This window comes from Bison bison, unplaced genomic scaffold (genome assembly GCF_000754665.1).
Source record: "Bison bison bison isolate TAMUID 2011002044 unplaced genomic scaffold, Bison_UMD1.0 scf7180017864043, whole genome shotgun sequence".
NCBI lineage: Eukaryota > Metazoa > Chordata > Mammalia > Artiodactyla > Bovidae > Bison > Bison bison.
The window spans coordinates 1,347,820-1,361,941 of NW_011494615.1; positions in this window are offsets into that span (position 1 = coordinate 1,347,820).

Below are 14,122 nucleotides of genomic sequence, written 5' to 3' on the forward strand. Positions count from 1 at the left end.
AGGCTGAGAGGAAATTGAGCTGCCAAGCCCTGTGAAGCCCTGGCTAGAGATTTGAAGGAAGATGAATGGTGCTTAAGTAACAAGAAGACCGTGAAATCAAACCATTAAAAAACAATTTCAAGACCAGTCAACTTCCCTCACCTTCTTTTCAGTGTGATGAAGCCCCTCAAAGTCATCTGAGGGCTCTTTTGATCTTGCGCAAGTTGCTGTGTTGACTGTCTCACCACATTCCACCAGGGCAGAGGGGTGCTCCCTGCTTTGGGGAGAGGCCGCCTCTAGGAGAAGATGGAGGAAGGCGAGACTCCCACCTCCTTCCCCCACCTCTGCCCAGCCGAAGTCACTAAGATTGCCTGTAGGCGCACCTCAGAGACAGAGACTGAGAGAGACTCACTAGGGTCACCTTCCTCTTATTTTTAAAAACTTCTTGCATCCAATCTGAGCTCTCAGTCCCTCTGCACTCCCTCAAATGAGTTCAGTATTGAGATCTAGGGCTTCCCCGATGGTTTAGCAAAAAAGGATACCCTTGCAATGCAGGAGACTCAGGAGATTCAGGTTCAATCCCTGGGTCAGGAAGATCTCCTGGAGGAGGAAATGGCAATCCACTCCACTATTCTTGCCTGAAAAATCCCACAGACAGAGGAGCCTGGAGGGCTACAGTCCAGAGGGTCGCAAGGAGTTGGACACGACTTAGTGACTGAGCACACATCAAGGTCTAGAGAAGACTGGTGTGGGGTTTTTGGCTCATGGAGCAAGATGCTTTAAATCTACTAGTGATGGAGTTGTGGGTGTCACCGAGGAGGACATATATTTCTTCTTCTGTCTCAAAAACCCACCTTCCCATTTTTTTTTTTAACTTAAAAGTTAATGGTACAAGTTATAGAGACATGCATTCTCCTTTGAAACGTTAAATCAAAACACTTTGGATGAGATTAAAGTTCATTTTGACACACTGTTCCCCCTTCCCGCCGAAGAAGTAAAGAGTTGTTGCAGGAAGATGTGTGCCCTCCCCAGTCTTTTTTCTACTCATTAACGTGCTCAGTATGTATGTATGTCCTCATAGAAAATATAAAGAATGTGTGTTCAAATTTATCACAGGCATTCTCTTCGGCACACTATTCTACAACTTGTTTTTCCATTTGATGTGGTCGTTCAGGTTGGAAAGACTGAACTCAGAGCCATCTCTTTGGTTTCACAGCCCAGAAGGCATGAGGGAGGCTGAAACTCAGTCCATCTCTGCTGACTTAGCACAAAGGAAGGGCTCCCTTTCTCTGACTGGTCTACCCAAGGGGGACTATCTTTTTCTAATTCATTCAAAGATGGGGTGTGTCTGCTATATTTAAAATGGATAACCAACAAGGACCTACTGTACAGCGCATGGAACTCTGCTCAGTGTTACGTGGCAGCCTGGATGGGAGGGGGGCTTGGGGGAGAATGGATACCTGTATATATGATGGCTGAGTCCCTTTGCTGTCCACCTGAAGCTATCGCAATATTATTAATCAGCTATATCCCAATACAAAATAAAAAGGTTTTAAAAAAACAAAGATATGGTGTGTGATGTGGTGGCCCTGAATGGATCCTCTATGCTCTACTTAATTGCTTTGTAGTATTCCCTAATGTAGATATATTGCTTTTTTTCTCTTTTTGATTTTTTTATTGAAGGATAGTTGCTTTATAGAACTTTGTTTTCTGTCAAATCTCAACATGAATCAGCCATAGGTACACATATATCCCCTCCCTTTTGAACCTCCCTCCCATCTCCCTCCCAGTCCCACCCCTCTAGATTGTTACAGAGCCCCCTGTTGAGTTTCCTGAGCTAAACAGCAAATTCCCGTTGGCTATCTATTTTACATATGGTAATGTAAGTTTCCGTGTTACTCTTTCGATACATCTCACCCTCTCCTCCCCTCCCCCCCGTGTCCGTAAGTCTATTCCCTATGTCTGTTTTTCCACTGCTGCCTTGTAAATAAATTCTTCAGCACCATTTTTCTAGATTCCATATATGTGCATTAGAATACGATATTTACCTTTCTCTTTCTGACTCACTTCACTCTGTATAATGGGTTCCAGGTTCGTCCACCTCATCAGAACTGACTCAAATGTGTTCCTTTTTATAGCTGAGTAATACTGCTTCTTTACCTATCATCTGTTGATAGACATCTAGGTTGCTTACATGTTCCAGCTATTGTAAATAGTGCTGCAGTGAACAGTGGGATACATGTGTCTTCTTCAATTTTGGTTTCCTCAAGGCATGTATCTAGGAGTGGGGTTGCTGGGTCATATGGTGGTTTTATTCCTAGTTTGATATACTGCTTTTGATGGATCTATCTCTGTGGTTGGACATTTACATTTTTGCTAGTTTCTCATGATCGTAGGAAATACTGCCATGAAGTTTTGTATGTGTCTCTGTGCAGATAGTTCTCTAGAGAAGTAGTGAGATTTCTGAGTCATGAGGATGCTTACTTTAAATTCTACTGCTAAGTTGCTTCAGTCGTGTCTGATTCTTTGAGACTCCAGGGACTGTAACCTGCCAGGTTCTTGTGTCCATGGGATTCTCCAGGCAAGAATACTGGAGTGGGTTGCCATTTCCTTCTCCAGGGGAATCTTCCTGACCCAGGGATCGAACACACATCTCTTACATCTCCAGCACTGGCTAGTGGGTTCTTTACCACCAGCACCACTAGACAATGTTAAAGTGTCCTCTGACCAATATGCAGTCTCATCAGCAGTGTGCAAGAGTGACTGTTCCCATTATCCTCTCCAACAGGGGAGGCTGCAGACTTGGCTCTTCCTTCCAATTGCCATCCCCTTCTTAATGTGCACTGGTCGACCCTCCTGCTCTGGGGTTGTCCCCAACTGACTGTCTTATTTTGTCCTTGGTTTCTTCATCTACTTGATCTCAACCTTGGCTCTTGAGCCACCTGAGCTTCTTGCTCCTTGGTCCTGACAGGGAGTGTCTGCTCTCATGCTGGCCTAAATTCCAGGTGGCAAGTGGGCAGGAGAATAGCTTTGCCTCTGCCTAGCTGTGTGACCACAGACCAAGCCCCAGTTTCCCCATCAGCACCATAAAGGAACTGAGTTCCAGGAACTCCAGGATCCTAGCTCTCACTTTAACAGGTGCTTTTGCCTGCATCAGAGCTAAGCACTCTTTGGTCCAGTTGAAATCCTTTATTGCAAGTGCACATGGGCAGACATGAGTCATTGGAAGCAGTGATGGGTAGGTATGGACTTTATTGCTCCAATAAACTATATCACCATTCATTTCTGTGTTTTCATGGGTGGGGATGGGTGATGAAGGAAGGACCTTTCGGTCTGCCCAAGCTCTCCATCATGTAGTGAACGTTTCTTGATTAAATCAGGCTTACTTTCACTACTGCAGTCACTTCCTTCTTGCTCCTTGGACCAGATCCTCATCATTTATTTCAGAAATATTTATTGAGCACCTGCCACGTCCTCTACTCCATGGCCACTTTTGGAAGGGATGAGAGGAGAAGATGCAGGGGGTGGCAAAGTGCTTTTATGAGCGGCCTGCTGCTCACTGCTTAGTTCACTGCTGTTTAATAGGGCTGTCTGAGATGATGGACGCGTCCTCTAAAACCTGTGCTGTCCAGTATGGGGAAACAGAAGTGCCTCGGACCACGTGCTACAGAAGGCATGCTTGGGAGCCGTGTGCTAATGTTTAATGAATGCAAGGAAGCAAAGCGGTGCTGGGGGCCTCACGGCGGACACTTCAGAACTCAGTCCTCTCCACCCTCTCTTTAAAGCTTCGGTCTCTTAATCTGTAAAGAACTGTATTGAAGATCAAAGAACACTGCGTGTGTAGGCCTTGGCATAGGGCCTGGCCCGCTGTAGATGGTCAACAACTGGAGTGTTTCTGTCCCCTCTGCTGGGCCGTCTGGGTTCTCAGGGCTACTGCAGGCTTCCACCAGGTAAAAGCTTCGCCGTGAGGAGGCGGGACTCAGGGAGCAGAGCCTCCGCTTCAGGGAGGGGCGGGCTGGAGAGGCCACCTCCCCCTTCTAAGGCTCCAGATCCTCCAGTTCTGAGTCACCCAGGTGAGTTGCACAACTTTATGGATGCCACCAGTCAGACAGCACTCCCACTGTGGGGATTGTCAAGGGTGGGAATTTGCCTCTCCCACTGCTGCCTACCAAGACAGGTGCCGGAGCATAATAGATGCTTAGTGAATGGGGGTGCGTGGGTGGGTCACCCAAAGTAATGTGGTTTGAGCGGCAGCCAGGAGCTAGGAGTTCTAGACACCTTTCTGCCCCACCTCCAGCTGTGTTCCAGGAAAATGCAGACTTCAAGTTAGGATTCGAGTCTCTGACCTTGTCACAGGGCTCTATGATCTCATCAAGTGCTGACTCTGCTTGGGGTCTTAGTTTCCCCATCTGGCCTCCGGTATCCTTCAATGCTAGGACCTGAACACGTACGGGCAGCTTTTGCTGGGCAAGTCCTGAAGCTGGTCTAGCTGTGGAGGGCACACTCTCCCCAGGCTGGGGTTTGTTCTCCCACCCCTCGCATCCCCACCCCCTCTCACCGAGCGGAGCTCGCAGCTGGCTTCCTGCGGCTCCGACAACAGGCGGGCGGTGTTCTCCTTCCCTTCCCTGACCTCACTGGGCAAACACTCCAGAGGCGGTCAAAGCAAACAGGACTTGTGAGACCCGGCCAGGAAGTCCAGAACAAAGGAGGGCTTCTTTTATCAGCTGCTTCCTTTTGTCAGATGATAAATTGTGAGAGTAATTACCTTTAAAAAAAAAAAAAACTAGAACAGAAGAGAAATAAAATTGGTTATACGCTACTTTGACAAATTTGAGCAATCCATTTATTTTTCATTCAATGAGGATGTGATTATTATGTGTCAGGTACGTGGAGCCGTGGCTGTTTCACGGTGTACAAGACATGGAAACATTCGGGCTCTGGTAGAGGAGATGAGCAAGAAGAAACCAACAGGACTGTACTATGACTAAGGGTCACTGACTTTGTCATTACCGTGTCCCTACTGCCTGGCATTCGGTGGGCATGTAATTGGTGCTTAATAATGATTTGTTGAGCGACTGAATGAGTGAATGAGGATAGATGCTTGGGAAGCTCAGAGGAGGGGTGCTTAATTCAGAATCCAAAGCTTCTTGGAAGAAACGACAGACTGGAAGACTTGAAGAAAGGGCAGTTATTTAGTAAGGCAGAAGGGGTGAGTCGAGGCAGGGAAAGATGGGAGTAGACAGCAGATGGGTTTTGCAGGCCAAGGGGGCAGCATCTGGTTGAGGATGAGGGTCCTGAGTGAACTCAAGCACATAAAGTTGCCCATAACGGACCATCTTCAACTAAGAAAAACTGCACCGTCATATGATTCAACCAAACATTTAAAATGTTCCTAACTCGTCAGGGACAAGATCACATGGGGCCTTATGAACTGCGAAGAGAAACTGAATTTTTCTCCTGAGGGCAGGGAGAAGCAACAAGGTTTTATCTTCTCTTCCCCTCTCTAAAATAAAGCTAACTGTTAAATATATAATTTTAAAAATTCATGTTCTAAGAGTGTAAAGAAAAAAGATAGCACAGTGGCCAGTTTGAACCAACCTAGTCACACAGCGTGGTGATTGTTGTTCCAGACTTTTCTCTCGAGTCCTATCTGTGAAGAGGAGCAGAGCACGAAGCTGCTAGTTATTTAAGAGTTGCCAGTGTGGCCTCTGCGTCTAACTGAGGAGGCTGGAGGTTACCATGGAAAAATTCATTTTTGTTTTGTGAGCAGTCAGAGTGGGAGAAAGACACAGCAGGACTTTTTCAGACTCAGCGGCTGTGCCTCCTCACACATGGTTGACATGAGGTTGCTTGGGACAAGGTGGGTATGTTTGTACAAGGTCAAGGAACCCCCCTGGGAGACAGGGCATTGAGATCTAACATCTTCTCTAAGAAAACTGAAACAAAACCCAGGACATTGGAAGTTTGAGAAATTCACAAAAAGAAAAGGATTCCCTGTAGTCCAACCTTGCAGAATCCCATTAATGACATTTTGGGTATAATTGCTCCCAGTCCTTTTTCTCTATATACTGTGTTCACATATATAGTGATAAATCAAACTGAATCAATGTTCAGCAAATATTCACTCTTTTGTGTTTGCATATGCATGCATTCATACGTGTACAGCCATACCCCCGTATATACCCACAGAAAAGAAGTAGGAATGTCGTGGGTCCCTCTCCCTTTTGCCATTTCATTTTAGAACTCTAGCTTGGAAGTTCATGAAGGCATTTTGTTAGCCTGAGCTAATCCCTCACAACTCTTTGATGATATGCCCTTAACCCCAAGAAGGTCTCTTATTCCCTAAAATGGGCGGGTTGAAGCCACTTTTGGTATCTCTTCAGCCCCAGAGCCTCTGCCTTCTTTGGCGTTCTGTTAATCACCGAATTTTACCAAGGGTGGGCATAACTGACATTTATAGAGCAGCAAGTCAAGTCCTGCAGCTTCGAAAACTGGTATGAATAAGTGGGCCACAGATACTTCTCTGCCTCTGTGGTTGGTTCCCATGGAGTGTGGGTGGAGGGCAAGGCTGTCCACACCGAGCCCAGAGCTGCCGCCCCGAGTGGAGAGGCACTCCTGAGACTGATCAAGCGGATGCTTGTTCATTACACAACCCCTGAACCCTTCCTGCTTCAGACCCGCCACCAGCGCCTCCCTCTTCCTTGAGTCCCCTCAGCAGGGTTCCAGCCTGACTGTCTCTCCATGATGGGGGTAAGCTTCAGACCACAGGCCCTGGCCCTCCCATCCCCAACCCTGGATGGGCTGGCCATGGAGAGGCAAAAATTATAGAGACTGCGACATCTCACTGACGCACTCCATCTTTGCTTCTGCTTTTCTCTTGGGGAAAGTGCTAAGACCACTCCAGGGCAAGAGGCAGATGCCTCAGGTCTCTGTTCCCTTTTAACGCCTTTCAGTCTTCTGACTTTTTCTAAGTGCCTTTAAGTTTTGCAGTTTTAAATAAAAATTCTCTTTCCAAACTTTTTCTTTCTGCATATGCTCTTCCCCTCTTAATGACTTGCCCTAAGCCACCAGCATGTCCCTGGGTCAGGGGTTTTGCATCTGCAGGTTAAGGGCTCACTGCCCAGCCCTCCAGAGTCCTGGGGGAGGGTTTCCTTGCAGTCCCCAGAGTTGCCGTGTATCTTGGGACTCAGCCTCTTTCTCTGCATCATCTCATATTCATTTTATTAACCAGAAGAAAGGAGAGATTCTGTGTGGTCTGGCAATCAGAATTCCAGCCTTGACCCTTTCTTTGTTTCTTGTTCTCTCCTCTACTGCTTTCCCTAGCGAGCTTTCGGGCTCCTGATCAAAGACATGTTTATTCTTCATCTAGTATAATATTAATAACCATTCAAAGTAATAATAAAACAACAACTGCAGCAGCTTGCATTTACTGAGTCCGTGCTACACAGTCGGCACTGTTTCTTGGACCTTACCCATATGATCTCTTTGACCCTAATAACCATCTCCACTCTACAGATGAGAAAAGTATGGGAAATTTAAATAGCTTTACCGAAGTGCTAGAACCAAAGTACAAACCCAGGTAGGACCCCCAGATTAAGAGCCATGAAAATATGCTGTTTTTAGAAATACCTGCACATCCTGTTGGTTCACTTCTCAAAGCCAGCTCCCGTGGTCTGGGGAGATCAGATACTGTTTGTCCTGAGGACATGGATGATTGCATATGTCTTCTGGAAGGCTCTGCATCAAGACTGTTTGTTGTTGCTGTTGCTGTCTACACTGGTGGCAGCTGCATGTTCTCAGGGATGTGCTTTATCAGGATTCAGATGGCCCTTCCCCAGGCCCAGGAGGCGCCTCTGGGACGCAGCCCCGATGGCAGCCCCTGCACTTGTGTTCCGATACCTCGGCCTAGCCTGCAGTGATTCCATGATGGGCTCAGGACTTGGCGGAGGTGGGAATCGGCGTGCATCAGCCCGGAGCTGTTTCTCAGCTTCGAAGGTATATGAGTGAGGCAGGCAAAGCCATTCGCTCTGAAACGCCCACGGCAACAATGACAATCCCTGGTCCTGGAGATCTTGTTCCTGCTGGTATCTCTTGTTCCCAGTACTCCCCACCCCCAGGGACTCCCTGGAGTCAGTCTCCTGGGTTTCCTATAGCCTTCTTGACCCCAGGGATACCAGGTGCTGGGATCAATCTCCCTAAATGGCTCTGTCGGCTTCCCTGGTGGCTCAGCTGGTAAAGAATCCATCTGCAATGTGGGAGACCTGGGTTTGATCCCTGGGTTGGGAAAATACCCGGGAGGAGGGCATGGCAACCCAGTCCAGTATTCTTGCCTGGAGAATCCCATGGACAGAGAAGCCTGGTGGGCTACAGTACATGGGGTCGCAAAGAGTCGGACACAACCGAGTGACTAAGCACACACGGCTCTATGTACAATTCCACGGTCATTTTGACTGGTGTAAATGACAGTGGTGAGAATATAACCCCATGGGCAGAATGACTCTGGTAAGGAGCGTTGGCCTCAGTGGCAGAGGTGTGGGTTATGATCAGAGTGAGGCTTCACTAGAATCTACAGGGGCCCAGCAACCCCATCAGAGACCCAGGCCTCATGGAAATGAGGGATTTTCCTGGAGTAACCCTGGTGTTACCAGGGGTCCCATTTCTCTGCCGTAGGATCACTCCTCCAACTGATGACTGGATGAGTTAGCTGAGAATGGTGTCCCTTCTTGCCTGCAGGAAGTAATACCCAGAGACCAGGAAGGAGGCTGAGGGTGAAAAAATTCCCATAAAGGCAGAGGAAGTGCTGATGTGGGGCATTTGGGCCAGTAGTCCCTGAGAGGGTGTGGAGAGGTGTCAGCAGCATGGATAAACATGGAAAAATGATGCATAATCCAAACCTAGAAGCAGCCCTGGTTACTGCGTATGTCCTCTTCCAAGTTTCACTACGCAAATAAGATGCTTAAATTTGCCTTAAAATAATATATCATGCACTTCTTTCCAAGTCACTAAACAAACATTATATACATATTTTTAAAATTATTCTATTTATTTGTCTTAGTTGTGGCCCGCGGGATCTTTTGTTGCAGGGCATGGACTCTCTAGCTGTGGCTCTCAGACTTAGTTGCTCTGCCCCATGTGGGGTCTTTTTCCCCGATCAGGGATAGAACCTGTGTCCCTGCGTTGCATGGCAGATTCCTAACCACTGCAGCACTGTGTGTGTGTGTGCTAATTTGCTTCAGTTCAGTTCAGTTCAGTTCAGTCGCTCAGTCGTGTCCGACTCTGCGACCCCATGAATCGCAGCACGCCAGGCCTCCCTGTCCATCACCAGTTCCCAGAGTTTACCCAAACTCATGTCCATCGAGTCAGTGATGCCATCCAACCATCTTATCCTCTGTCGTCCCCTTCTCCTCCTGCCCCTAAGCCCTCCCAGCATCAGGGTCCTTTCCAATGAATCAACTCTTTGCATGAGGTGGCCAAAGTATTGGAGTTTGAGCCTCAGCGTCAGTCCTTCCAATGAACACCCAGAACTGATCTCCTTTAGGAGGGACTGGTTGGATCTCCTTGAAGTCCAAGGGACTCTCGAGAGTCTTCTCCAACACCACAGTTCAAAAGCATCAATTCTTCAGTGCTCAGCTTTATTAACAGTCCAACTCTCACATCCATACATGACCACTGGAAAAACCATAGCCTTGACTAGACGGACTTTTGTTGGCAAAGTAATGTCTCTGCTTTTTAATATGTTATCTAGGTTGGTCATAACTTTCCTTCCAAGGAGTAAGCATCTTTTAATTTCATGGCTGCAATCACCATCTGCAGTGATTTTGGAGCCCAAAAAATTTGCTTCAGTTGTGTCCAACTCTTTGTGTCCCTGTGGACTGTAGACCACCAGGCTCCTCTGTCCATGGGATTCTCCAGGAAGGAATGTTGGAGTGGGTTGCCATGCCCTCCTCTAGGGGATCTCCCCAACCCAGGGATTTAGCCCATGTCTCTCAGGTCTCCTGCGTTGGCAGGCAGGTTCTTTATCACTAGTGCCACCTGGGAATTTCGCACCACCAAGGAAGTCCCTCAAACACTGTATTTTTAAGGTGCAGAGGTCCAAGGCCTCACCAAGGGGTGCTGCTGGAGCCAATGTACTCAGAACTCCAGACAGCAGCTTACAGGCTAAGTGAAAGTGAAAGAAAGTGAAGTCGCTCAGTCGTGTCCACCTCTTTGCGATCCCATGGACTGCTCTCTACCAGGCTTCTCTGTCCATGGGATTTTCCAGGCAAGAGTACTGGAGTGGGTTGCCATTTCCTTCTCCAGGGGATCTTCCTGACCCAGGGATCAAACACAGGTCTCATGCATTGCAGGCAGACGCTTTACCCTCTGAGCCACCAGGGAAGCCCACAGGCTAAGTGAGGAGGCATCCAAATGGCCAGATCACTTGGAAGAAGTGCCCCACCTCGTTTCTGTTTGTTAAAAATCAGGCTGGCAAAGATGAAAACAACTTGTAAAATTGAGTATTGGTGAGCACATGAAGAAAACAGCACTGCCGGGGGAGCATAAATTAACATCGGTCCATAATCCATTACCAGAAACCCTTGGGGACAGGAATGTGTTGGAATTTAGAATTTTCCAGATTTTTGAAAGGCAACACGATGTATAAATTGTACATCATATAACACTCTCTGTAGGAACCAGGGCAATACACACATTTATGTGCCTGCATGAAATGTATAAATACTCATACTATGTGGGATAAATGAAAGGCTTTAAATGGCCTTGTGTCCATGCAGGTCAGGGTCTGCCACCAAATGAGTTTAGTTGTTAAACTTAGTAAAGCATTTTCAGTTTTCAGAGTTTTGTGGATAAGGGATTATAGACCTTGCGACCTTTCTGGAGGGTGATTTTACCATAAGCGTTAAGAACCTTAAAATACATCTACCCTTTAACCCAATAATTTTACTTCTAGGAATTAGTTCTGAGGACATAACTGTGATTATGCGCAATGACCTAGTATTAAGTAGGCTCATTACTGCATTGTTTTTGTTTGCAAGAGAAAGAAAGAAAGAAATTAGAAGCAACCTAAATGCCTACTAATAAGAAATTGTTTAAATAGGCAGTGATTTAGAAAGCGGTCCTTAAAAACGCAATGTTTGCTTATTGACTTGGAAAGTAATGCATATTATTTTAAGGCAAATTTAAGCTATGAAGACAATCTTATTTGTGTAGTGAAACCTGGAAGAGGACCTGTATACTCAATAGGGTTATTTCTAGGTTTGTATTATACACAGTTTTTCTTTATTAATTGCTAATGTGGGTTTTCTCATTTTCTTTATTTTGAGTTAGAAAACTAAGACTTCCAAAGAATTCAGATGTACATAAGTTAAAACAAAGGCCTCCACTTCTCTCACCCTTCCCTAGCTCCTCCTTGGGGTAATACATATCCATTGAGTGGGTTTCTTTCCAGACTCTTTTTCTCTGTAAATGCATGAAACTTTGTAATTTTTCCATACGTGGAGTTTTAAGCAGCTTTTCCGTACCATGTATATTGTCCTGTGTCTGACTCTAGCACTAAGTTGTTCTCCATGCCACAAAAGTGAACCTTTGTTTACGCAACCCTTTCCACATTGCTGGACATTTAAGTAGCTTCTGTTTGCTTGCTACTCAAACGATGTTGCAGAGAACATTCTTGGGCATGTGCCTTTGTGGACCTGTGTGTCATTTATGTGCAAGAGTTATTTTTCATCTTCTTACCATGAACATGTGTTCCTTAGATTACTAAAAATCTTATTAAACACATTAAAAGATTCCATTAGATTGTTTCAAATTGCCTGAAGCCACTCAGTTGGCCCACTTTTTTCTCAGGATAAATGAGCTATTCAATAGCACTGCCTTGTAAAGAAATAACCACATATTTTTGAGCCACATATATTTTTACAGATTCATCCTCCCCAAGGAGGTCCAGGGCCACAGATGGGAATCTTGGTTGCAGTTGCCAAATCCTCGGTTGGGGTGGGGGGGCGTGGAATGGAAGTGAGGATTGTCCTTGGATGCCTGTCAACTTTTCACCATCAGGTGACCTGGGGGCCTTTCCTTGGCAGTTGCTGGTTGCTGATCACTCCTGGGAAGGCATCATTGCTGATTCCAGAGGGTAATGGTCTCCCAGGGTGTGGGCTGCCTCCTCTGGAGCTGGGGCCTGAAGGGTTTTCTGGGGGGTACACAGGGTTCCTGGATACAGAGAGGGGCTCCTGGGGTTGTGAGCCAGGCGGAATGGGTCGTCGTCCTGGGCCCAAGCTCTGGGTTTCCAAGCCCCCTAGCCTTTCTCTTCCTCGTGCGTGCAAAGCAGATTTGCACGCACACTTCCTTAGCTTTCAGATGACCACTTCTCTTCTGTGCAGCAATGCACCCGTGATGGGAAGTGGACACTGATTGTGGGGATGATCTTCCCCTGGCTCTTCCTGAAGCTGTTCTTAAAAAGGGGATGCTTCGGACAGTTGGTGGGTCCTAGGGTCAGGAACATAGATGCTCTTTATTTCTCTTCACCTCCAGCCCAGGTGGCGCTAGTGGTAAAGATCACGCCTTGCAATGCAGGAAACTTAAAAGATGCAGGTTCAATCCCTAGGTTGGGAAGATCTCCCGGAGAAGGGAATAACAACCCACTCCAGTATTCTTGTCTGGAGAATCCCATGGACAGAGGAACCTGGCAGGCCATAGTCCATGGGGTCACAAAGAGTGGGACACGACTGAAGTGACTGAACACCAGCCCCACCACACAAGCAGTTCAGCTGGCCCACCAGACCAGGGGCTGGACAATCCCATCCCTTGCAGGTAGAGGATGGGGGAAAGTCTTTTCTGGAATTCAGACTGGACTTGAGTGCGAGGCAAAAGCCGAACTCATCATTCCTTTCTCTGGCTGCTCAGTTGCCCATCCCTTCCTATAATGCTGCCAGAACCCTCCTGTGTAATTACTAGGTGCATAATTAATACATGAGAGGCGTCTTCCTAACATATCTGAGCCAGTGCACTGTCTTAAAATGGGATGGGAAGCAGTCCTACAGGCTTCTACATGTCAACCGAAAACGTCCAGTCAGACATTCGCATTGTCAGCCCTGGCCATGCACGTTTATATGCTTCTTGGACGCACTGGCCCCATGGAGGGAAGCCAAGAGGTGAGGGAGGGTTCTGAGCTAAGGATGGGAGAGGGTGGGCTTACAGAGGTGGGAAAACCATGAGCTGGGTTCCAGTAAGAGCATCTTCAGAAGGCAGAGGTAGAGTGGGTAGGGAGGCAGACTGGGGATGTCACAAAGAAGCAAATGTTTGTGACGCACCTACTGCATGCCAGGCATTGAGATGCTGTCCCATTTCACACCTGAGATAAATGTCAAGATCTCCCCTCTTACAGGTAGCAACGGGGAGTCCTGCGGTGGTGATGTGATCTGCTGAAGGCCACAGTTAGGGACTCAGTTTCTTCTGACGCCCAAGGCTTAAAGGAAAATCACTCTTGCTGCCATCTTTCTTCAGTGGTTTTCCCATCAGTCCATCCAGCACACCGTTGCTAGGATGAGCATTCCAGAATCTTGGTTCAGCTCATTCCCTCCAGAGCCTGGCTGGTCCCTACCTCTGCAACCTCACTACCTGTGGCTGGAAACATGTGCCAGTGAAGATACTGGCTGAGACGCTCTCTGAAGTCTCTTCCAGGCCTATGGGTCAGGATTTATGGTTGCAACATATTTACAAATTTCATAAATATTTGTTAATTTATTCTACAGGTTTCTGACTGCCAGTCGGCACAAGTGGCACCCTTGCCCCCAACTGTGACTTCCCACCACTTGGCTGACCAAGCAGGGCCTTCGTGCTCCTTTCCCCGCTCACGGCCTTAATCAGTCGAGCACTAATCATTAACGAAGCCTAAATAGACTCTAACCCACCCCTATCTTTCCATTTCCCTTACCTCCAGACCTTTCCACCTGCTCGTCTTTCAGCCTTGAATCCTCTCTCTTCCTCTCTTGGTTGGTGGATTCCCACTCATCTTTCAGGATCTCAATTTGGAAGCCCCTCTTTCAAGATGCCTTGGAGCCATTTTCGTCCCCAGGTTGGGGTTGGGAGCCCCTCCGATGTCTTCCTATGGCTGGATGACCTGGCCTACCATTCTCCCGTGGTGTGC